The sequence below is a fragment of the Erpetoichthys calabaricus genome, chromosome 13 (assembly GCF_900747795.2).
Source record: "Erpetoichthys calabaricus chromosome 13, fErpCal1.3, whole genome shotgun sequence".
In the NCBI taxonomy this organism is placed as follows: domain Eukaryota; kingdom Metazoa; phylum Chordata; class Cladistia; order Polypteriformes; family Polypteridae; genus Erpetoichthys; species Erpetoichthys calabaricus.
Genome location: NC_041406.2, coordinates 35,009,914 through 35,034,158, shown reverse-complemented (window position 1 = coordinate 35,034,158; position 24,245 = coordinate 35,009,914). Strand labels below are relative to the sequence as shown.

Here is a 24,245-nt window from a genome sequence, read left to right as displayed (position 1 = left end):
CTGACTGAAACTAATCAAGAGTAAATTGTTTATTTAAATAATCATCTGACTGCTGAAAAACTGCTTGCTCTAGAGTTGTACTTAGACTTAACAAGATAGACTTATGATGAAATACAGTAACTGCCTGCATTTTAGCAGAGAAACGAATCAGTATATAGGTTTTAAACAAAATTAGGCATGTGAACACAAGATGAATCACAAATGACTACATATTTATCCAACAGGTGATGTAATATTCTCTTTCATGAGTTACTGATTAATCCTCCTATTAAAACTAGCGAAAAACAAAAGAAAATCGCATTTTAAGATACCTATTTCATGTATAACATATAAACGTCCCAGTCACTGCCAGCGTCTGTTCGCATTAGAGAATGTTAAAAAAACGTCCTGGGTGGCCAGCTGTCAACTCTTCTATTGTTTTGTGCAAATGGAGCGCGCCAACTCTTTTGAACATTGAAAGTCCCGCCTCATGGGCTTCTGACGCATGTGCACAATGACGCCGCGTCTCCATAGAGACAAGGGGCGGGAGGCGCGGATGGGGACGGGCGAGATTGTCATTTTGCTGCGTAAATCACATGGAGAGAAGCGGATTCATAGAAGCGTGCGAGTGAGAGTTAGAAGCATGAAAGACCATTGAAAAAGGAAACAGCGCAACATCTCAACAGTAAAGAAAGCGATTGTGAGACAAACGTATAATTGGTGTAACAGCGAAGGTAAGCTTTTAAAATTTAAGTTCATTTCACCTCATTTTTTCTTTAGTATTTTACAGTCGTACAGGAGAAGAAAAAAGGCGATTGGGGGTTTGCTGTGCTATTTTGATTCCAGTTTTGAACGCCATGAGTTAGTTCGGTTTTGCTAGCAATAATAATATGTTAAAGCACGTGCAAATGGAAGAACCCGGGCAAGAGAAGGGGAAGAAACAGGTTGTTAGGGGGAGGGTAGGGTTTGAGTGCAAGAGGGAGAAAAAAAGCGCTGTGTGGCTTCATATCCCGAAGCAGATTCAAATCAGTCTGCCTGATCCAAACGTCTCATGCATTCAGCACGTAGAGAAATGCGTCGCAGACAATGGGAATGCGAGAGCCGTAATCCGGAAACAAAGAGTGCTTGGCGATCCGTGCGAGAAAGAGGCGCTGGCTGGGTGCCGCTCCCTAAACTTCACCGGGGCTCCTGCTGTGCAAACGACGTGTCCTCCTATTGCTTAGCTTCTTTCTGCCAGTTACTTTTCAAAGCCGTATACCCCTGACAGGCATGTTTCCTTCTAGCGAACCGAACCAGTACCGCAGTATTTTGTGTTACTGACGCGCGGTAATATAGATACAGTATCTTTAAATTCCCCTATTCAGGAGGGTCTTAAACTGCATTTCGTGTAGAAGCCTGTATTTCCTTTTTGAAGCAGATGTAAAGAAGCTTGTCTGACAGCAATATCTGGTTATGGAGACATTTTGAAAGAACAGCATACTCTTACATAAATGCCATTTTCTGCTCCTCTTGACAGTTTAAAACGTACTACATCTTTTCACTATACAATATTTTTCTATTTTATATAGCGCCTTTTAGAAATGTTGATTCAAAGGTTCAGTGGAATGCCCAGTGCAAAGCAAGGAAGAAAATGATGAACACAATTCAATTCAGTTTGTTTTTGTATAGCACCCTTTTCTGAGCGCAGGCCCACAGCTCTCTGACAAGTTCACAGGTAGTTACAAATACAAACTTTACAAATTACTAATTACAAAATGAGTGTGTGTAATGACAGATTTGTTTAAACAGAATAACAGTAATGGAGCCGAAGAATATAATTAACAATAGTTAATTATAATTCACAGGTGTGGAAAATTAAACTCATAAAAATTATTTTAATTGTGAATAGTTATTTTCATTTGCATTCATGAACACAATTAAATTGTAATTAGAGTGTTTCCACCACATCATACTTAAGTACAAAATTGAAATATAATTGAACTAATGACACAATTTATTCATCTATACTGTATTATTGTAAAATCAATTTATCATGACAATATTTAGACATATGTAAAGAAAACAGTAATGCAAGTTTATTGACATCCATCCATTATCCAGCCTGCTATATCCTAACTACAGGGTCACGGGGGTTAGCTGGAGCCAATCCCAGCCATCACAGGGTGCAAGGCAGGAAACACCCCAGGATGGCACCAGCCCACCGCAGGGCACACACACCCACTCACTAGGGACATTCTTTCCATGTCTTTGATATCCTTATGGAATCTTCCACCCTGATCTTCACTCACCGCATTTCAGGGAACAATTCCAAGTGCAAATCTAAAATGTGAACTTTGAGACTCATGTTGCAACCTTATTCCTTAAAATTCAATAATACATTTTTCATAATTTATATATGATTTGGATCTTTATTGTTGCCTAAAATTAAAAAATGGCTTCTTTGAATGATAAAGCCTCTTGTTCCAGGTTGTTAATCAATCAAATTTCGCATCAGAAATAAGTTTTCTGATATCCGGTCTGGCAAAAATGCTCTCTTCAAACGTAGCCTACAACAATCCTGGGCTTTAATAAACTTCATCATAGCAAGTTTAATATGAAGCTATTGTAGCACCGCTTTGTCTGGATCCACCAAGCTAGGTCTGATGATGTTTTTGGCACCAAGCTGTAGCTTTTTTTTTTTTTTTAACTGGATATTACTTGTGAACCAAATAAAAATTCTTGGCTCTATTATCCCACTCATAGCGAAAACATGGGAATTTTGTATGCTTTGACTGCAAATTCAGTAAGATGCACAGAATTTTAACGTCCTCACAAATGAGATAACCATACTCATTATAGTTAATTTTCTCACTGTTTTTTTTTTCTTTATAAACATACACTGTAATATTAGGAAATAAATGCAAATTGTCATTAACAATTAATATCTAAGTACATTGTGAAAACAATGAACTATGTTTGACAGCTTGACAAGCGCCTTAAGCATGGGAAAGGTGCAATAAAAATAAAATGTATTATTATTTAATGTGTTTTTGAAAAAATGTTATGAATGGAGAAGAATGGTTTTCATTTTTGAGTTCAGCACCCAAAAATTTTAAGAAAATTGGATAATCAAATCTTTTTTGTATGCATGCCTGTCTGTTGAGCTATAAGACAAAACAAATTGTAGGTTCTTGTCACTCTTCTGAACCTGCGTATTTCAACACATTGGTGGTTATCCCATCAGCATGAGACAAGAAGTAAAAAAAAAAAAAAAAAAAATCTAGATTCGACACAAGTTAATTACAGGGCACATTCATGCACACAATACTTACCAACATTCTAGGCTTGTTTGATGTTGTCACCTTAAGTTGCCTGCCTTTTGGACACTATATAAAACTGGAGTGTCCTCTACTAACTGTTAACTAAACCAAGTTTGGTTTATTTCCTTTTCTGTTAATACTATGAAAATATCTTTGTCAGCTTCACTCTTGTAATGTGCTCCAGACTCTTGGGACTTTTTATTTTTTTCTTTGGAGTTGGCCTATCGATTTTTCTATATTCACCATTATGATTCAGGCACAGAAGTGTTCTGGCATATGCACCGGTAAATTGCAAAAATCAGGCTTGTGTTTGAGTAGATTGTCCTTTGTAAACATGTTGGAAAAACATCAGAGGTGGTCTGACATGAAGCCCTAGAGGTCATATGCTGCATCCATGATCTTTTAAAATAGCCTGTTACCTAATTCTGTTAGAGTCTTGTTAATGATTTATGTTTCTTGAGAATTTCATGTGTAGTTTGGCAATATGAAGTAGATTGTATTTTCTTTTGTATATGTAGTGAAATTTGTACACAGGGAACCCTCCCTCTTCAGGTCTCTAAAATCATTGAGTCAAATCACTGGAATTATTTACATTTTTATGATTTTGTTTTTGGTGAATCTTGGTAACAAGTTGACCTTTCTTTGATTGTGTGGCATTTTTATTAATTGTACCAATTTCTCCTCATTTCTGTTAAACATTCTTTTCCTCTTCACGACAAGGTTATGCCACCTTCTGTAGATATTCACTAGGTAATGATATCCTCCCACAACCTAAGACATGCTCTTTGGTAACATGTAACTGTAAATGGTACATTGGTGAATCTAGATAACTTTGTATATGCATATGCTGTAGTAAACTGGAAGCTTGAACTTGGCAGGTTTTTGTCTTGCATCTGTTTAATGTCAAATTAGATAGAGGCTACTCATGATCTTAATCATGATGTAGAAATGAAATGGCAGTAAAAGATATCCATATGACTAAGTTTCATTCATCAGTTTCTCTGGCAAGTGTTCTATTGATGTGTTGTTTTATTTGACAGGCCATTTTGCAACAAATATGTGTACATCTTCTTTGGAAGTTTTTTTTTTTTCCCCCAGTCTCTTTGGAGAGAGAAAAAAAGACCACTAGATAAGATTTAAAAATGTTGCATTGTGTTTGCACCATTACATTAACTAGAATGCTAAATTTGTCTTTCATGAGCAGTCTGGGTATGGCTGATCTTTGATCTACAAGTCCAGTGGGGATGACAAATGAATGTTTGTCAGCAGCATACGATATGCTTAGTATTCAGTGTGCATAATGTACTTTGCATACCTGTATGTTTTATTACATTAAGTGATTAAGTATAGAGTTCATACATAAATATTTCCCCTATGTAAAGAAAAAATTGTATTTTATAACTTGTTAGGGAGAAGATGGTAAAAAACAGCTTGATAAGACATATTATGGTCAGGACACTAGGCAAAAAAGAGGCCACATAGCACACTAGTTGATGGCCAATGACTCTCTAGAACATGGGTACTCAAAGTTTTTAAATGGCGGTCCACATTCAGTTCGCAACCAACCATCGGGGTCCGCTATAGCCAGGTTTACCATGTAGGTCTGTAGGACTGTAGGTGTAGGTCTGTAGGAGGCTAGTAATAGATTCAACGCAAATGATAAACTTTTTACAGAAGACCAAGACATGCACAAAACATGGAAAACAATTCAAAATAGTCACATGACTAGTTGCAATTAACACACCAATTACAACAGTTAGTACGTAAGTGATTGTCACACAGTGTGAAACTGTTGTTTCGATTTCATAATGGCAGCATAGTTCGGTGAGTAACCAGTCAGTGCAATTCTTATTGCATTCCTGAGGTTCTGGTCGGTAAATACACTTCGATGTTTCGTCTTGATAGTGTTCATAGTGGAGAACGCACACTCACAAGAATATGTTGAACCAAAAATCGCCAGTTTCTTTGCGGCAGGATACTGAGAATCTGGAACAAACTTTGACCAAAAAATTGTTATGCCGACTTCGTTCAATTTTGCTTTCAAAACGTGAGAAGCTTGCAAATCAGCTGCTTCCATTTGCAACAGTGACGGGTTTGAGTCCATTCACCGTCAGGCTGGACAATGAAAGGATCAGCAACAAACAAAAAAACAGGCTTCAGTTTTCTGAAATCCTTAAAACGTTCATCAAACTCGACCTTCAAATGATGTAGAAATGTGGAAATCAACTGAAAACATGCCTGTTGATCAGCTGTCATGCAGCTCCTCAGGTTTGGGAAATGCAGCATCTTGCCACCTTCCAAGTCATTGATGAAAATGCTCAGTTTTGTTTCAAAGGCACAACATTTTTCTTGCAATTCGACAACGGTTTTGTCTGCACCCTGAAGTGACAAATTCAGTGTATTTATATGTCCCATAATATCAACAAGAAATGCCAGCAGTGCGACCTTGTCACTGTCTTGAATAAATGTTAAAACTTCTGCAGCTTCTTTGTATTCAAGGACTGCAGAAAGTCAGCTACATCTTCACGGAGATTCCAGAACCTTTCCAACACACGGCCCTTGCTTAACCACCTGACGTCATTGTGAAGCAGCAAGTCTCCAAATTCTGCAGACATCTCTTCAAGAAAAGAACGAAACAGACGATGCTGCAGAGACGAATTACATCGTAAAAAAATTCACTAATTTCACAAGAGTAGACATTTCCGCCAGTTCGTCACAAAGTTTTGAGCAGAGAGCAGACTGATGAATGATGCAGTGATAAGCAACAAGGTTTGGCTGAAGTGCCTTCATACGAGTGACAAGTCCTCTATCTTTACCAGTCATTGCTGGTGCCCCGTCTGTTGTAAGGGAAACCATTTTTGTTACATCCAATCCAGCTGCGTGCATAAACTGCGATAATGCTGAAAACACGTCCTCACCGCGGGTCTGTTTTGCTAGCGGTAGTAATGTCAAACTCTTCAACAAAATTATGGCCATCAAAAAATCTTGTGAACATACAGGGTTGAGACATGTCAGTTTTATCAGTGGATTCATCGCACGCGAGAGCAAACAATTCAGTCTGTTTAAGATCTGATATTAAGTGACCACTGACCACATGTGAATTTCCCATTGGGATTAATAAAGCTATCTATCTATCTATCTATCTATCTATCTATCTATCTATCTATCTATCTATCTATCTATCTATCTATCTATCTATCTATCTATCTGTCTATCTGTCTATCTATCTGTCTATCTATCTATCTATCTATCTATCTATCTATCTATCTATCTATTGTCAGAAAGGTCATCTGCACGACGACTAGCAGTACTGTCTGATAATGGTATCTGCTGAATCAGTTCAACACACTTTTTGTCGCTAAACAGAACCGAAGAAGAAGACATCATGCATTCTTTAACAACCTCTGCATCAGTAAATGCTTTCTTATGTCTGCCAAGAACCCAAACAATGCGTAGCGAAGCTTCTGTAACATTTGATTGTGTGGTGGTCGCTTTCGTCATCAGCGATGAACTCGCTACCAACGACGACTTAAGGGCGTCGATCTTATGCGAACGGAGCTCTGACTTTGGTGGATAATTCGCATTGTAAAAAAGACCAAAAAATGCCAGTAGACCAAACGCAAATTTTATATGCCAAACAGTTTTCAAAAATGCCAGATTTCAGTTATTTGGCATAAAAAATGCCAGTTGGCAACCCTGCTACAGAGTAAATAATAAAACAACAATAATTTTGGTGCTTTTATATTCGGACTTTTGACTTACGCAGAAGACAGTCGCGGTCCGCCAAAAACGTCTTGGCGGTCCGGATTGTGGACCGCGGTCCGCCGTTTGAGTACCCCTACTCTAGAACAATGTAATGCTCTGTTTTAGTCATGGTGGCCATCCTTTTGTTTCCTCTCCATGGCGTCCTGTGGGTCTAGGGTCAGACCTGTAATAACTCATCTGCTCTTTCCGATAAGTTTATTTAGACCCTTTCCAGTCACTGAGTGTACCACAACTTACAACAGTCCTCTGGGCAGAATGGACTAGTATGACTTCCCCTGCAGTTTCTCGCACAAATCAATAAAGGTGAGCAATGCTTTGCGTGTTTTTTGTAAAGCAGGTATATGTTCACCCAATCCCGTGTATTGCTCAACTGGATCCTATGGTATTTTTAAGACTGCACCACCTCTGTTTTGTGATCCATGATGGTGACTGTTATGTTCAGTTCCAGATGGTTCTCCCAGCATCACATGTCAGGAAGTGTATAATTTAAAGTAAAAAGCTGCTTAAATATTTTTTATAACATGGGGGAAAAAAATAACATATATATGTATATATAACAAAGTTCAGGTACCCAAAATTCAGGTTAGCCCATCCTGTAATAATTGTAAACACACCAAATGCAATTTTGGTTAATTTTCTGCCTGTGTTAGGTAACCTTAGTGTAGCAATAATAAGTAATGTATTGTACTTGACAAGCTGTGGATTCTAAGCACTTTCATTAAGTTGTCAAGGCTTTCCTGTTTCACACAAGTATGCTAATGCTGCATTGGAGAGTCAACAGCTGTGAAAAGCACCACAGTTTTTCGGCTTCATTTGAGTCGAAGATTTTTTTTTTCTTTAATCAAGAATCTGGTGATAAGTGCATCTTGGATATTGGACTCACGGGTGAAGCCGCTTGGCATGCAATAGTGCAGAAAGCCAGTTCCTGGTCAGGTCATTTTTTTCATTTGCTGATGATGTGTTCGATTAAAAATTGTATGTGTATATAAAGAGTAGTTAATGTGGAAATATCTTAATCTAAATTCTAGGTTTACAATATTAAATTGCTTCTGAAATTTTGAGATTTTTCTTTTTGAATGGTACTACCGACCTATTAAACAGAAAGAGTGAAAAATAAAAACCGCCGTCTTCTGTGCTTTCTATAAATGCATAAAATAAAGCTAAAATGACTCCTGTTAACATATAAACGTTTTTATTTTCCATTGGTCAAATGTTAGTGTATTTGTACTTAAGGCTCCCAGTGACGAGTTTGCTTGTTCTTACCAAGTCTGCATGGGTTTTCTCGGGGTGCTCTGGTTTCCTCGTGTGGTTCAAAGAAATACAGGTTAGGTGGACTAGCAATGTTAAACTGGCCTGTTGTTATGTCTGTGTGTCAACCCTACACTGGTCTGGTGACCAATTGATTTTTCCTGCCTTGCGCCCTATGCTTGCTGAGATAGGCTCATGATCCTGCTCAGGGTAAAGTTGATTAATAAAATGGATGGATGGTTTACTGGTAACAAGTTAATCATGGTAATTTTGTAGAATTTTGCTTACCACTGCCAGTTCATTCCAGAGAATTTAGCATAAATTAAAATGAATTAAGTTAACTCTTTCATTTTAATGTACTACATTTTTGTCTGAGAAATAATGAGACCTGTCTCATAATGGAGTTCTGTATTTAAAGCAGCACTGAAAACTTTGCAGCCTATCAGTTTGTCATTTTTGCATTTTAAAAAACAAATTTACATACTGGACTGAAAGCATGAGGTTCATTTTTGGCACTGTTAGTTTTAGACAAGCAAAAGACTGACTTGTAGGGCATTTTATTAAAATGTGTAGTCTACATGAAGAATATTTAGAAGTGAAAAATTTTTCATAAGGTGTGTTTATTGTGAGCAGCCTTCCTGTGGGAGGCTACAGCACAGCTATTCTCGCAGAGAGAAGAAAGGAGTCCTGTCAGATGCAGTTTAACGTCATATCCAGTAGTGCCCAGTTTGTGAATTCTGACTACAGACTTGTTGCTATTCTGAAGTTACTACCTAATAGAAGAATGAGGCTGGATTTGGCCAGTTTGCACGCAATTTATGTGAGGGTTGTGCTGGTGTTGCTGGTGTTCCCAGTGTTCCCAAAAGGAGATGTTTAATCTCGCAGAACACCCTGGATATTATCAAGAGGAGTTGCAGTACATGGCTTGATGGCAACTCTGGTCTGTACTGGGAACTGAGAAGGATGGCTGCGAGGGCTCTGAGGGCAGTTAAGGAGGCGTTTTTTAGAGGAATATGTGAGCAAACGACAAGCCATCTATGGTCTAGTGATCCACGCCCTGCTTACAGTGGAATCCAAGCATTACGCACATCTGAATCTGTTCCTCGGAGAGTCTGGGAGGGTGATGGAATGGTCCTTATGGATGATGCTGTAGCTATGACCCACTGAGCTGGCTACTTTGAGCAGCTGTTTAAAGCTGATCATCTGGCTAGGATGCTGGACATTTCTGAGTCCATGGTTCGTGAGGCTGATCCTCCGATTAGCTTAGAACCACACAGTTTCACTGAGATTTCACAGGTGGTGAACCAACTGAAGGTCGGGAAGGCTGCAGGGATCTGTGTTATATGGGGTGAACTTCTCCAGACTGGTGGTAAGGCTGTCCTCCTGGAATTGCAAGCAATCTTTGCTTCCATTTGGGAGATGGGCGTCATCCCAACTTACTGAAAAATGGGACCTGTCATCCCTATCTATAAAGGGAAGGGTGATCACCTGGATTCTGGCAACTACTTTCTGTGTCAGGTAAAGTCCTTGCTAGGGTCATCCTCAATAGGATCCGTGATCACTTGTTCATCTACCAGTGACTGGAGCAGTCTGGTTTTACGTCTAAGAAGTCTACCATTGACCGCATCCTCCCACTGAGGATTCTCATCGAGTCCAAGCGCAAATATCGGCAGAGTTTCTTTGCAACCTTTGTTGATTTTTGTAAAGTGTTTGACTCAGTTGATCAAGCTGCCCAATGGGGCATCCTGAGACATTGCTGGGTCAAATAAAAGTTGCTGAATGTCATGGCTGGCCTGTACGCTGGTACTGAGAGTGCTGTGTAGAGCAGAAGCAGCACCTCTGAATTCTTTCCAGTTGATTCTGGGATTAACCAGCGATGTGTTCTTGCTCCTACCCTGTTCAGTGCTTGCATGGTCAGGGTTGTGGGGTCCAGCAGCTGTGGGGTACAAAGTTGGTGAACAAAGATTCACTGATCTTGACTTTGCATACAATGCTGTGATCTTTGTGGAGTCAATGGAGGTTCTGGTCAGGATTCTCGAGAGACTGAGGGAGGAGTCTGAATGTCTGGGCTTGCGAGAGTCCTGGGTTAATAGCAAGATCCAGGTCTTTAATGATGTCTTGGGCACAGCCATCAGTAGCACCACCCTTGAGAGGTTTACTTACCTTGGCAGCAACATTCATGTCTCTAGTGACTCTTCCTGTGAAGTCTGTAGATGGATTGGGAGAGCATGGGGAGACCATGAGGTTGCTGCAAAGAGGTGTGTCATGTTCCCGATATCTTTGGAAAAGGATGAAGTTCACGTCTTTAGGGTCCTGGTGCTCCCTGTTTTGCTATGTGGTCGCATGACATGGACCTTATCCAGTGACCTGAGGCGAAGACTGATCTCCTTCCGTATTGTTTCTCTTCAGAGAATCGCTGGGTAATGTTGGTTTGATTTTTGTTTTGAATGAGCGGTTGCTCATGGAGTCCCGAATGAGGCACATTACCTGCATTGTGAGGGGGCATCAGTTACGGCTTTGTGGCGCGATTCCCTGAGGTTGATCCGGCTTGCTGGATCCTCATTGTTGAGGACCCAAATAGTTGGACGAGTCAAAGGAATGACCATGTAACACCTGGCACCGGCAGATAGATGGTCATTTCAGTATGGTGGGACTGGACCGTGTGTATGCCTGTGGGTGCGGAGGGAGGTTGGATTTCCCAAGCTGTTTCGTCATGTGTTGGGTGTGGCAGCACACTGTATCAATGCATGCTACTTGACCTGACTTCAGTATTTATTACTGAGAGTAACTTGGAAGCTGTAAACTTAAGGGATTGGAGAGGGGGTGCATTTTAAACATGACATAATGAATGAAAATTAGTTTAATATGTAAAAGTGCAGTCTGGCAACCATGGCAACAAGTTGACTCCATCATAATACAAAAATACTGTGTATGGAAGTAATACAAGACATTTTTATACAAGGAAATGTGTCATATTTTTACCACCTAGAGTGAATAAAATGGTAAGTTGTCGTCACAGAAATTTTATTTTTTAAAGAAATCTAATGAATGTTGTGAGGGTTAAGGGTTTCATAGTCTTGGCAACACAAAGCACGTGTGCTTTATTTATACAAACATTTTAGCTCAGATTTAATTCTCTTTATGATTTATCTAAAGAAGACCAATGAGCTGGCAACAGGCAGAGATGACTGAGAACTGAGTTATTGAATAGGAGCATAATTTGCTAACCGGATTCATACTAATTAGAAGATGGAGTGGATAAAAACATTTCTTCTAAAACTAAGTTAAATGGAACATATGCTCTTTTTAGCATATATTAAGCTGATTTACTTCTATCTGTCTCTTGTAGGTGTATTATGGCATGATTATCAGTTTGCCGCCAGTAAAATAAGCAACTTTCTGCTTTGATTTGTAAGTGAAATAATTTTTTTTTATTTTATATGAAATGTTTGCATTTTATTACCTCCTTTGACATTGCAGGACGTGATAGATTTCCTTTTTTGGCTGAAGCTTTATTCAAGGCAAATTACAACAATTGAGAATGAATTAGTTATATTTCTTTTGTTTTTCCAATTGCAACACAGGCCAGTGAAGTGACTTGTTGATGGTCGCACAGCATCAATAGCGGTATTTGAACACACAGTTTCAGAATTTAAATTCCAAAGCCTGAACCACTACTCCATACTGCCTGCCACATAGAGCTTATCAATCTTATTATCTGTGTTTTACAACCAGTTAACTTTGTGCCAATTCAACACAATCCAACCTCTGCTCCTTAGGGACAAGCTGACAGAGATGGGAGTAGATTCATACCTGGTGGCATGGATTGTGGACTATCTTAAAGACAGACCTCAGTATGTGCGTCTTGGGATTTGCACGTCTGACATTGTGGTCAGCAACACAGGAGCGCCACAAGGGACTGTACTTTCTCTGATCCTGTTCAGCCTATATACATCGGACTTCCAACACAACTCGGAGTCCTGCCACATGCAAAAGTTCACTGATGACACTGCTATCGTGGGCTGCATCAGGAGTGGGCAGGAGGAGGAGTATAGGGACCTGATCAATGACTTTGTTAAATGGTGTGACTCAAACCACCTACACCTGAACACCAGCAAAACCAAGGAGCTGGTGGTGGATTTTAGGAGGCCAAGACCCCTCATGGACCCCGTGATCATCAGAGGTGACTGTGTGCAGATGGTGCAGACCTATAAATACCTGGGAGTGCAGCTGGATGATAAATTAGACTGGACTGCCAATACTGATGCTCTGTGCAAGAAAGGACAGAGCCGGTTATACTTCCTTAGAAGGCTGGCGTCCTTCAACATCTGCAATAAGATGCTGCAGATATTCTATCAGATGGTTGTGGCAAGCGCCCTCTTCTACGCGGTGGTGTGCTGGGGAGGCAGCATTAAGAAGAAGGACGCCTCACGCCTGGACAAACTGGTGAGGAAGGCAGGCTCTATTGTTGGCATGGAGCTAGACAGTTTGACATCTGTGGCAGAGCGATGGGTGCTCAGCAGGCTCCTATCAATTATGGAAAATCCACTGCATCCACTAAACAGTGTCATCTCCAGACAGAAGAGCAGCTTCAGCGACAGACTGCTGTCACTGTCCTGCTCAACTGACAGACTAAGAAGATCGTTCCTCCCCCAAACTATGCGACTCTTCAATTCCACCTGGGGTGGGGTAAACGTTAACATTATATAAAGTTGTCTGTTTTTACCTGCATTATTATCAATCTTTAATTTAGTATTGTTTTTTGTATCAGTAAGGTGCTGCTGGAGTATGTGAATTTCCCTTTGGGATTAATAAGTGTCTGTCTGTCTGTCTGTCTAAATTCACAGTGCTTATTCTCAGTCCACCTTTAAGTTGAATGTTAAGGCATGGTTTAATATTATTATAATGAAGAAAAAGCTTAACATTAATTGACAAGCTTTGGCATGTTAAAGTCAAGTACTCCTGCACTATACAAGATGGACCATCTCTAGGTAACTGGAGTGTTTTAAGGTTGATTTCTACTGAATTACAATTAGCCATTTTCTCCAACTGATGATAACAAGGAGAAGGCAACGAAGGAAGAAACCTCATCTGAAGTTGCCCATTGCATTCATATACAATAGAACCTCTGGTCACGAACGTTTCTGAACACGTACAAATCGAGTTACAATCAAAAAGTTTGCCAAAACTTTTCATCTGTTCACAACCACACGCTCTGGTAGTGAACAAAACACTGGCGGCCAGTTTCCCTATGCTTGTTCGTATGCACCAATGATTTGCCATTCTCTGTTTCCCATTTTCTTTTGTTTGCGTATACAGGGCCTAACAAAGCAGCTGATGTTGCAAAGGAGTTATAATGTAAACCAAGCAGAGGCCTCAAGTCCTGGGAGAGGTGGAAGAACTGTTGCTAGTGTATTTGAACGAGAAGCAACTTGCAGGGGATAGCGTAAGCGAGCCGATCATATGCGAGAAAGCCAGGAAGATTCATGGCGATTTGCTGAAAAAAAAAATCCTTCTTCAAGTGGCGAAGGTGGGGAATTTAAAGCCAGTAGAGGATAGTTTGCAAAGTTTCGCAAGAGAAATGGCATTTAATTTTTTTCCCTGTGCTTAAAACTCAAAAAAGAAAAAGTTTACAGCGAGCAGTTCGTAAGGGTCTAGTGCGAACTCTTACACTGTTAGTTTTTTCTGTTGTTCAAGGTTTTCTCAGTGATATTCGATGTTTTTACATTTAGTTTACTATTACATTGTGCATTCTATGGTATAATTAACTATTTTTGTGGTTAAAAAATATATTTACATACAGTTTGTATGATCTGGAATGGATTAATTGTATTTACATACAATCTTATGGGGAAATTACATTTGGGTCGTGACCAAATCGGGTTGCGTCCAGAGTTTTGGAACGAATTGCAGTCGTGACCAGAGGTACCACTGTGTGTGTGTGTGTGTATATATATATATATATATATATATATATATATATGTATGTCTTTCTGGCCGCCATTCACGAGAGAGGTACTTAACGGATTTAGATAATTTGCTTTAACATTCCCGTTGATTTTGCGACTTCTGCTCTCATTGCGCTAAGTATCATAGTTTAGTTATGCTAATGATTTATTTGTATGAATCTGAGAGGCATTGTGGGGCCCTCCTCACTCATGCGCCAGCCTGCGTTCAAGGCGGTCTACCTCTTGCCACGTGTTGGAGTGTACCTTGCCTCTGCTTAGCTAGCGATACCTGTTTGTTCAACAGATATTATCATCTAGTGATTGTTAAGGAGTAGCATTTGATGTTTTTGAGAGAGAGATCAGAGCTATGTGTGTTTTAGAGTGTAGCTGCTGATTGCCAGAGATATCACAGGCCACATGCTTTTCTCCACACGTGGGGGACACTCTCCTGTCAGACCTGTCATTACCATATAAGGTATTAAAAAAAGTCAAATCAGCTACCACTAGCCTATGAAGATATTCTAAGTTGTGATTATAGAATTGATTTTACACAAAATAAAATTAACCAAAAATTACATTTGCTATTTTTAATTTTTTACTTACTCTGTTTAGTTTTTCCTGGTGGCTAAGAAGCATTTTAATCTCCTGTTTTACTGGTAAAAGGACATAACACAAAAATTCTAATAGTACAGGAGTAAATAGTGATCAGCACAAGACAATGGTGACAATGTAGAAAATGTCTACAGAAAAAAAGAAACAAAATTTCTCATATAACCTTTGTTTTGCATAATCCATATGTCTGTTATCCATTCACCAATAAACCCCCGATTCTCTAAAGAATCGCAAATCCAAGAATGGCAATCACTTTCTGTTCCCTCTGATCTTTGGAGGGATGAAAAATGATGAAGGGTGGGAGCGTCCTGGGAAAGTTTTCATTTAATTAAATAAATATATTTGTACTAAAATTAACCAATTTATAAAAAGTAATGCATCGGTCTGTTGTGGTGAAAAAGGAGCTGAGCCGCAAGGTAGCTATGGGTAGTGACCGAAAGAACGAGATCGCAAATACAAGCGGCTGAAATGAGTTTCCTCCGTAGGGTGTCTGGGCTTTCCCTTAAAGATAGGGTGAGAAGCTCCGTCATCCGGGAGGGGTTCAGAGTAGAGCCGCTGCTCCTCCGCATCGAGAGGAGTCAGATGAGGTGGCTCGGGCATCTGATCAGGATGCCTCCTGGATGCCTCCCTGGTGAGGTGTTCCGGGCACGTCTAATCGGGAGGAGGCCCGGGGAAGACCCAGGCCACGCTGGAGGGACTATGTCTCTTGGCTGGCCTGGGAACGTCTTGGGATTCCCCCAGAAGAGCTAGAAGAAGTGGCTGGGGAGAGGGAAGTCTGGGCATCTCTGCTCAAGCTGCTGCCCCTGCGACCCGACCTCGGATAAGCGGAAGAGAATGGATGGATGGATAAAAAGTAAAATTGAAATTTAATTGTTATATCATTTAAGTCCAAAATGTCTTTGAGTTGCTGCACTTATAAGTAAAAAAGTATTGAAGTGTAAAGGTTTAAATGAAAAATGAAACCATTCATAAAATGGTAAAATTCATAATAGTTAATCACAAATTTCTTTATAAACGACATTTTTGGTAAAGAAGGTTTCCTGTCCTTGAATTAGCTCTCCCTGGTATGGAGTAGTTAAAACCTTCACTTTAACGTCACACGAACGCCAAACTCTTGAAAAGGCAACATACAGTTGTCCATGTCTAAATACAGGCTCAGATAGGTAAATGCCTACTTTGTCCATGGTTTGTCCTTGGGATTTGTTGATCGTCATGGCAAATGCAGCATTAGTGGGAAATTGGTGTCGTTTACGTTTAAAAGGTAATTCCAGGTCAGAATATGTAAGGTGAATTCTGGGAATCAAAACAGTATTGCCAGTATGGGATCCCGTAAGGACTTGTGCGTCAATAACATTTTCTGTCATGCTGTTCACGACCAACCGTGTACCGTTGCATAAACCTTGTTTAGTATTAAGGTTTCTTAATAGCATGACTATTGTCCCTACTTTAAGGTTAAAACTGTGTTGTGGTAATCCGGCCGGATTAATAGTGTTTAAATATTCTAATGGGAAATTAAGATGCTCAGTTTCGTCTTCAGAATCAACACTGTCAGTACTTAGAAAGACGCGGCTTTCTCCAGGAAGCAATGCAATCACTTGGTTATTTATCTGGTCAACGTCAATATTCTTTGGACATAATATAGCCCGGTGTGTCAAAAGTGGTATCTGGTCAAATGATATTGCTTCACCAAAAACCTCTGTTACCAAGTCATTGCAAATAAAGGCGTGAGGGATTTGAATAATATCTGGGTGAAGTTCACGACACATTGGTAAGGTTTCCATTTCCTAGCTGCAACAACCAATTGGTATATTGTGGATCTGTACACCGCAGGTTCTGTACCAAGCTTAGATTCTCAAAGTAATGTCAATTTTCTGAGTATTTCAAACTGGACTGAACAATTTCAAACTGGACTGAACAATAGCTGAACGCATGCCGTGCGGAACAACAGCCAAGCACTGTCAAAAATCTCCTCCTAATAAAAGTACTTTTCCTCCAAATGGAATATTATTATCCATTAACACTCTGAGAAGTTTATCAATGGTATTGAGTAAATGACTGGATGGCATCGTACATTCATCTAAAATCAATAGTTTTGCCAGATGGATCTCATTTGCACTTTCGCTTTGCATTTTCATAGTTTCACCGATGTTTCCGTGACTGAAACTGGAAGCTTGAATAAAGAGTGACATGTCCAACCATTTATCAACAAATTGGCCACTACCCCAGTTGTAGCCGACGCGAAAATGTGTTCGCGTTCGGGCGGCGGTTGTATTGTGCACGGCTTGCTTCTGGCCTCTGCAATCCTTGCATATATACAAACATTATGGGTGGTGTGCGTGTTCGTGTTTGGGCGGCGGTTGTATTGTGACCTGAAGTTTAGTTTACAGGTTGTGTCGTGTTGTTTGGGCGCCACCTACTGACTCTGGGAAGCTGCTGGGTTTGACTCTGGGGCGCTGAGGCGCAGTGTGTGTGCACGTTTGGTGCTTCTAGCCTCTGGCATCCGTGCATATATACAACCTTCATTTAGTAATATAGATGTGTTCAAAACATGCATAATTTTTTTGCTGAAATGTTAGAAATACAGTGGAACCTCGGGTCACGACCGGGGTCATGTTTTGGAATGAATTACGAAGTAATTTCCCCCATAGGATTGTATGTAAATACAATTAATCCATTCAGGACCGTACGAGCTGTGTGTAAATATATATACGCTCGCTCTCTTTCTCTCTCGCTCTCTTTCTCTCTCGCTCTCTTTCTCTCTCGCTCTCTTTCTTGCTCGCGCTCTCTCTCGCTCGCTGCACAGGGAGAGACTGAACACGTGCAGAAATCATCGGCGCGTACGAACTGGAAGGGAAACTGGCTTGTTCGTCACCCGAGTGTGTGGTCGAGAACAGATGCAAAAGTTTGGAGAAGTGGTAGTGCTGCTGCTTTGCAGTAAGGAGACTGTGGAAGATTGTGGGTTCGCTTCCCGGTTCCTCCCTGTGTGGATAGTGCTTTGAGTACTGAGAAAAGCGCTATATAAATGTAATGAATTATTATTATTATTACGTGTTCCGAGACATTCGTAACCCGAGGTTCCACTGTATTTCATTCTAGAAAGTCAGCATACAGGTACATTCACATAATTCTGTGCTTTTGAATTGAAGATCCACCTGTCTCTGTCATTCATTGATCACGAATCCTGTCTTCACTTCTAAAGCACATAATTCTCTGCCACCTCTACAGACTACAAGGGGTAAGTAAAACATGACTTTTTTTGGGCTTAATATTCGTTAAAGGGAAAACAAGCATCCTTGAACAACCTTACTCTAACTGCCACATTGATACGTTGGATGTGAGTTCTTTCACAAGTCCAGTGCTAGACCAGTGACAGTACCACTCTGCTCTTTTGTAGTGATTTATTCACACCACAAGTTTTTCAAAGCCTCTTTATGAAAGAATACTTTTTGCTGTTAAATGGTAAAGAGGTTAAATGGGAACAGTCATGTTTTTTTTCCTTCTTTCTTTTGTGTGATGACCCAAATAAGGGGTAGGAAGTAGGTGTTGTATAAGTTGCTTTGGTGTATGTGTATCTTTCTTATTTATATGCTTAAAATAATAGCTTCCATGTCAAAGAATCAAAACACTTTTTTCAGGTCTCTTAAAATGCACTGCTGAGGTCTGAGTTTGAAAATCTTTTGCCCTTTCTTATTTTTGAAGCAAGGCTTATGTTCAAACAAAATACATTTTTGGAAATCTGTAATGACATTTCCCTTAATCAAAAATACATTGTGAAACAATACATCCAGTTTTGTTAATACCATAGTTAGCGGGAGGGAGGGGAAAGCTAACTGAAACCCCAATAGGATTCCGGTGTGAAAACGCCAACAGATCAATTGATCCTTCTGGTCAACTATTAAATCTTTAGCACAGTTTTATATACAGTAGATGCATTCTAATTCCTTAAAATTCAAACAGAATTGATTCAGCACAATTCTTTCAAGGTAGAAATATGTAGCGCTGTGTTGCATCGGCATGGTATTGTTAGTAGGCCAGTAAAATTGGGGTCTCCTCAAGAGTGTAGTTAAATAAACATAATGACTGCTCTGTTGCTGGCTAAAAGAAAGTGCAAATGTATGAAATTCTTCAGATTCCTCTCTCAGACGTATTTGTGTGTCAATTGTATGAAAAGAATGCTCCAGATTATTTAGATTTTTCCTAAAGAGATTCAAGAGAAGTATTCTAGCCTAGTGCATTATTAAATTTTGGCAACTTGACAATCAAAGGAAGAATCAATGCTTTTGGCAAGATGTCAATGCAAGGTGTTGGGTGTGAGAAGGAAAATCCTTCCTTTTTGGGTAAATGATCTTCATATTCTGGTAAAGATCATGTCATGTTCAGTTTTTGTAAACACATTATGCAAAGCAGGGGTTTTGACTGACTACCAGCTAATTAGAGAAAAAAAATGGCAAAGCTGGTTTAAAGATTCCCTGAAGCAGTTACAACTGAAGGTCAATGACCCATAGTACCTTTGTAAAGTATTCACCCTGAAGATATTTTCAAATTTTGGTGTACAGATTCAAATAAAAGTATATTGATATGGGATTTGCTGCAAATCTAAACTGAAATAAAAGAATGCCTTTAATTTAATTATTCCACCACTTTTTATTGCACTTAAGATAGATTTCAGGTATATCAAGTTTCTTGTAAGAGTCAGAAAGACTTTAACTTTGGCCTGCAGAGCTTGATTTTTCTCTGGAATCATTTGATTTATTTCCCTCCCAACCATTCCTAAGTAACCATAACGTAATATACAGTACTGTTCATTTATGCTAGTTTCATTAGGAGCTCTAAGAGCGTAAAGTATTATTTCGGCATATGTGCCTGTATTTTTTTATTTCAGATGGAAGGTGTTGCTAAAGGTTAATAAAAATTATATTAAGAAAGCTTTAAACTTGTAATCTTGACGTCACAAGGATAGCTTATTGAATGAAAGCTTTTCACTGATCATGGTGCACCAGTCAGATGTTCCAATTAGTTCCTGCTTTACAGATACAACTGGATACTTGGCAAAGAAAGTTCTTATGGTAGGCAAAAAACTATAAAAGCATTAGGGTTCTGTCATTTTACTAGTGTGCATTTCTATAAACATATTGCATGTGTTTTTTGTTTTTAAAATGGTATAATATACTAATCTTGTCACTGGGAAAGTATACTACTTAAACAGAAGGTATAAAATTCACTGTTTATTAAAAACTGGGTGAGGAAGGAAATTTGAAGAACAGCTAAATTAAGCTTTCTTTCTTTCTTTCTTTCTTTCTTTCTTTCTTTCTTTCTTTCTTTCTTTCTTTCTTTCTTTCTTTCTTTCTTTCTTTCTTTCTTTCTTTCTTTCTTTCTTTCTTTCTTTCTTTCTTTCTTTCTTTCTTTCTTTCTTTCACCCCCTGCAAAGGCAAACAAAAACAGAATATTGAGATATTGGAATAAAGCAGCATGCAAAGGCATTCTGTTTTGCAGATTAATTCTTTTTCTAATGTTACTTTTGGTTTTTATAGGTACTGTATATTTTTACACGTCATAGAAAATTAAAACTACTATAGTGGCACATAGTGCTTATTATTTTACTTGCAGATTAACCACATTGGTTTTGTTTAGTGCACATTCATAGCGTGCACAGCCCAAGAGAGTATAATTGTTCAGTTTCAAAAGCTTTTCATTTATTTATGCTTTTTTGTAGCTTTATTCTAACAAATGGACATTTTTTTTGTCTTCATGCCAAGTTTTCATTTTGAATTTAACAGGCAGAAGACTGATTTATTCAAATATTCTGTCAAGAAACAGAATTTCAGTAACCTACAGTCTATAGTCATGATGTACCACTTAACATTTAAAAAAATGTTTATTGCTTCTTTTTCTTAGCTATGCCTTTTAGATTCATCTGTTGCCCAAGCATTATGTTGCATCATTTATGAGATGTGCAAAAATTTTACATTCGCCTGCTGTATTACTAACATGTTAAAATGTTCACATACTGTATTAAGACTAGACTTGCAAAGAAATCAAGATATATAATGCTTCCAGGAATTAGTTTTTTTGGAGCCAAGGTTACTGTTCTTCCACTAAATTAGTCCAGTGCATGTCCATCTGACTAATGCTGTGATAATTTTTTGTTTTTTGTAATTACCATCTGTAATTTTGTATACATAGAGTACAGGTCCCATCTAAACATTTGAGTTTTGGGGGGGAATTAAGAATATTCCACAGACTTGATACATGCATTATTTACATCTGCTGATTTCTTTTTTTTAATTATTATATTTACACTTACAACCTATTTTCCAGTTTTTAAAATATTTTGTGAAATTTGAAAGTGATGCACACCTTGCCAGTTGAGAATGATTCTTTGCTGGTGATTTTCAAATGTCATTGTAAAACCAAACCAGTCCTTATGGAAAACTGGCAGATGTTTTTATCTGTTTTGCAGTTTATATTAACCCCAGAAAAAGACGGCCAAGAATACTCTAAAGGCCCTTAGTGTTTTTCATCTTCTATTTTGATATTTTATTTGAAAATCAGTATATTGGTATTTGTGAATGAGAATAAATATTAGTTCACAAACAATAAACCAAAGTCCGTTCTATTACATGCATTTTACATACAACAGATTTCAAGATGGCAGAAGTTGTTCATCCTCTTTTTTTTAATTTTTTTTTTTTTTTTTTTACCCTTCCATTCATTAGGAGTATTACAGGCTCCAAGCACATAGCCTACTCCTTTTAAGATGCTGACTGCCTGATGGCATCACAAAGGTAACACAATTGAAAACACAGTGTGATCCACTAATTGTTTTCTCATTTGTTTTATTTAAAATTTTAAATAGAAGTCATAGATTTAACATATGCTTAACTCAAGGCCATCACTAATCCAGGAAGACTCACCAGAGAACTGTAATTCTATGCCAGCGACTTCTAACTGCCTGCATCTTCTAGTCTGTGTCCTGCCTGCTTTGGAAAGTAAAGCAGTAAAATAGTGTCTTATTTTTAGAGGTACATCAAGTTGTTACCCAACCACCAATTCCTCAACTAGACAAAACATATTAATTCGTTGCAATAAATCTCCCTCTTTTTCATCACTTGTATACAAAAGTAACTACTTTAATTGGTTCTGATAGAGCTGTTTGACTATATTTGGCCGTGAGTGGTATTGGCCTTTTTTTGGGCTAGATCTGTGATACACAAGTTCTCCTAATTTAAGTCTTTTAATTTTATTTTATCTATAGCTAGGCTTGAAGGTTTTATTTCCTTTTGCATATATTATGCATTAGTTTTAAAATGAACTGGTGCAGCATTTCCTGAAAGTAGTAGCAGGCTTCTTGCACATTTTGACTTAAATGAAACATGTGTGTTTTTTTTTCTGCAGTTTGTTATTGCAGAGTTCTGACAATATTTCCCTTGAGCATTTTGATGTTTTTTTTTGTTTCCTCTCAATTTGCATGCTGTTGAGGAAGTGTTTTTAAATGTTTAGTATGCAGATCAAACAGAGAAAGATCTCAGAGTGTTGCCAAACTTTGCGTTGATGGGAAGTACTACATCTGGTCAAATCTCTGTCACAAGTTTTTCCACCCAGTGTCTTTGCAAAATGCTTTTCTTGCATTTCTAGTAAGTCTTGCCAGTAATTGTTAACAAAAAAAAGTGGCTTACTGCTCTCTTTGAAAGATAGTTTTTCTTTCTGCTTCTTTGTCTAACCTTAAACATCTTATAAGAATTTAGTTTTCAGGTTTGATGAGTTACAGACCCAAGTGGATTTACTTAAAAGGTCCTAGTGGAATTCATTAACCGTACCTCTGTCTTGTGACCATTAGGCTTTTTGGATGTGTTCATGTGTGGCAGGGAGTAAGCAAGCTGAAATACATTTGCCATTTAAGCAGGATATACAGTGCATCCGGAAAGTATTCACAACGCATCACTTTTTCCACATTTTGTTATGTTACAGCCTTATTCCAAAATGGATTAAATTCATTTTTTTCCGCAGAATTCTACACACAACACCCCATAATGACAACGTGAAAAAAAGTTTACTTGAGGTTTTTGCAAATTTATTAAAAATAAAAAAATTGAGAAAGCACATGTACATAAGTATTCACAGCCTTTGCCATGAAGCTCAAAATTGAGCTGAAGTGCATCCTGTTTTCCCTGATCATCCTTGAGATGTTTCTGCAGCTTAATTGGAGTCCACCAATAGTAAATTCCGTTGATTGGACATGATTTGGAAAGGCACACACCTGTCTATATAAGGTCCCACAGTTGACAGCTCATGTCAGAGCACAAACCAAGCATGAAGTCAAAGGAATTGTCTGTAGACCACCGAGACAGGATTGTCTCGAGGCACAAATCTGGGGAAGGTTACAGAAAAATTTCTGCTGCTTTGAAGGTCCCAATGAACACAGTGGCCTCCATCATCCATAACTGGAAGAAGTTCAAAACCACCAGGACTCTTCCTAGAGCTGGCTGGCCATCTAAACTGAGCGATCAGGGGAGAAGGTACTTAGTCAGGGAGGTGACCAAGAACCTGATGGTCACTCTGTCAGAGCTCCAGAGGTCCTCTGTGGAGAGATGAGAACCTTCCAGAAGGACAGCCATCTCTGCAGCAATCCACCAATCAGGCCTGTATGGTAGAGTGGCCAGATGGAAGCCACTCCTTAGTAAAAGGCACATGGCAGCCCACCTGGAGTTTGCCAAAAGGCATATGAAGGACTCTCAGACCATGAGAAAGAAAATTCTGTGGTCTGATGAGACAAAGATTGAACTCTATGGTGTGAATGCCAGGCGTCACGTTTGGAGGAAACCTGGCAAAATCCCTACAGTGAAACATGGTGGTGGCAGCATCATGCTGTGGGGATGTTTTTCAGCGGCAGGAACTGGATGACTAGTCAGGATAAAGGGAAAGATGACTGCAGCAATGTACAGAGACATCCTGGATGAAAACCTGCTCCAGAGCGCTCTTGACCTCAGACTGGGGCGACGGTTCATCTTTCAGCAGGACAACGACCCTAAGCGCACAGCCAAGATATCAAAGGAGTGGCTTCAGGACAACTCTGTGAATGTCCTTGAGTGGCCCAGCCAGAGCCCAGACTTGAATCTGATTGAACATCTCTGGAGAGATCTTAAAATGGCTGTGCACCGATGCTTCCCATCCAGCCTGATGGAGCTTGAGAGGTGCTGCAAAGAGGAATGGGCGAAAAACACTGTGAAGCATATCAGTATCTACCAAAAAACAAAACAAAATAAAATATATATATATTGTGTCCATTGTCAAAGATTTGCATTTTTCACCTTGAATGCCAGTAACAGCAAAAATGGCAATATTGCAGAGTAAAAGGAAGATAAAAAATAATTAAAGAGGAAATTTAGGCAGTTGT

General features: G+C 39.0%; 1 protein-coding gene across 2 annotated transcripts in view; it reads left to right on the top strand.

Annotated features, from left to right (window-relative positions):
- The first annotated feature begins 536 nt into the window (after window positions 1-536).
- Window positions 537-24,245, top strand: part of ptp4a3b (protein tyrosine phosphatase 4A3b) — a 191,064-nt gene continuing 167,355 nt past the window's right edge. Inside the window, exon 1 of one of the 2 annotated variants that reach the window (XM_051936101.1) lies at window positions 537-713. The gene's annotated coding sequence lies outside the window, so the exon portion shown is untranslated. The remainder of the gene's footprint in view (window positions 714-24,245) is intronic. The other variant, XM_028818116.2, reaches the window with a different exon arrangement.